Source organism: Propithecus coquereli, unplaced genomic scaffold, assembly GCF_000956105.1.
Source record: "Propithecus coquereli isolate 6110/MARCELLA unplaced genomic scaffold, Pcoq_1.0 Scaffold543, whole genome shotgun sequence".
Lineage (NCBI taxonomy): Eukaryota > Metazoa > Chordata > Mammalia > Primates > Indriidae > Propithecus > Propithecus coquereli.
In genome coordinates, this window is record NW_012151319.1 from 146,161 (window position 1) to 148,404 (window position 2,244).

Genomic DNA, 2,244 nt, shown 5'->3' on the forward strand with positions numbered 1-2,244 from the left:
TTTACTGCTGCACCATTCCAGGCACACAGAGTGCTTTACAAATATTGGTGGAGTCCTTGAATGAATTCAGCATTTACCTTCTTATCTTCTGTTTTGCTTCAATTAATTAAAAGGAGTTTTATTCTCGGAAAACCCACACTATCCAAGCAACTAAAATAGTCTGGAAATGTTGAAAGAAATAGGGAAGCCTACCAGAGATTTAATTCGCTCACAGATGATCCTGAAAATGGATGAGTCACTAAGCGATACTTAAAAGAATGTTCAAGAGTTATATGGGGTTTTGTTTTTGTTTGTGTTTTTTAAGACAGAGTCTCACTCTGTCAGCCAGGCTAGAGTGCAGTGGCCTGATCATAGCTCACTGTAACCACAAACTCCTGGGATCAAGCAATCCTCCCACCTCAGCCTCCCTAACAGCTGGGGCTACAGATGTGCTCCACACCACCACACCCAGATAATTTTTTAAATTTTTGTAAAGGCAGGGTCTCACTGTGTTGCTCAGTCTGGTCTTGAACTCCGATGCTCAAGCAGTCCTCCATCCTCAGCCTCCCAAAGTGCTGGGATTACAGGCGTGAGCCGCTGCACCCAGCTGGCTAAGTCTTTAATTGGTGGTTTGCAACATGTTTTGTGTTTGTAGAATCTAATCTGTATGATCCCTGCTGAATTAATCCTGTGTTAGTTTTCTAAATCTTGAATATGCATATTTTTCCACAATAAATATCTCCTCTTCCATTTCTTGATGTACCTCATATGATTAATTCTCCTGAGCAAGCACAGATCTTGACCTGTGGCTACCTGCATCTGCCTGTTTGTTTAGTAGAACAGAGAATTATAGTAAAACAGAGGAATGGTGCATGTGTTTGTGTTTGCTTTGCAAATACTTCTCCCTTCTTAGTCCAGAACACACTGCAAGCTCTTAATTTTAGATTTTCTTGGATTTGTTGGTAACAGAATGTAGAGTGCAGTGTTTTATGACTTATTTCCAAACTGTTATCATAGTTACTTTTTCTCATTGTGCTTTTTAGCTATTTGATAAATTGTTTATATGCTGTCAAGAACATGAATTCATTACTATTAAATGTTAATGAATAACATTCCTTCAAAATTAAATAGTAACCCCATACACTTTCCCTTGTATAATGTCCTAACATATTTTTTATTTTTTAGTTTTTTTCCCCCTAGTTTCTTTCCTCTCAGTTTCTTCATCTGGCCCATCAGTTATTGAACATATACGTTCCCTTCCACCCTGATCCAATATCCATGACAACCAGAGATGGATCCTAAGCGCTGATTTCATCCGGGCTGTTTTGGTGCCAGATACTAAGTACACTACCAGCCCCTCTCTGGTGTGTGGTGGTACAGTTTCCATTTGAGTCCCCTTCCATGGAACGAAGGTGACAGCTTTCAGCTTTCACAGTTTGACTAAACTCTCCATTTTTCACATCATGTAAGGAACCAAAATCACATTTTAAACTTGCTACTTGATCACTCTTTACTTAAAATTTCCTAGTAATGTTTTATAATGATAGATATTAAGGCATGGAGAAGAAATAAAGGCTTTACAGTAGCCACGTCAATGGTTTTGTTTTTCTAACCCAATCATTTGCTCTCTCCCTCCAGAGATGGCAAATGTGTGGCCATGTGTTAACACTCCCACGACTAATACTTACAACAGCTATCAATAATGGATCATGGCAATGTTTCCTTCTGAGTGCAAAGGCAGTCCTGGAATCTTTCTTAACACTATCAGTTGCCAATCTTGTTTTAAAAAGGAATCATCACACTCCCTAAAATCCTTCTAAGTTATTTTTATTCTATTAGTATCCTATCCATCTCCCCCTTCTTACCCTACCCTTGTCCCCTACCATGGCAACTAGACTCTTATTTTCATGTGGCTTTAGGGTATTTTCTAAAGGACCTGTCATTTGCTTTTACAAAATGGGAAACAGAGATGACGTGGGTTTTCTTTTATACTCTTTTACTTTGCAATCCAACAATAACTTAACTAAATGAGCAGTAGACTATGTAAGGTAAGATAGAATTTTAGCGTCTGTCCCAGATATAATTCCAATGTGTCCAGTGACATTGCAGAGAATTTTCATTTCCCTAGAACTATAATATTATTATTCTAGGGTGTGTGTGTGCACGCACATGCCAGTGGATGTTACAGTCAAATAAAATGTCAGTGCAGTAATTATAGACCAAAAAGTTCACTTCAAAGAATTAATCCTGTTCAAAAGCAAATTC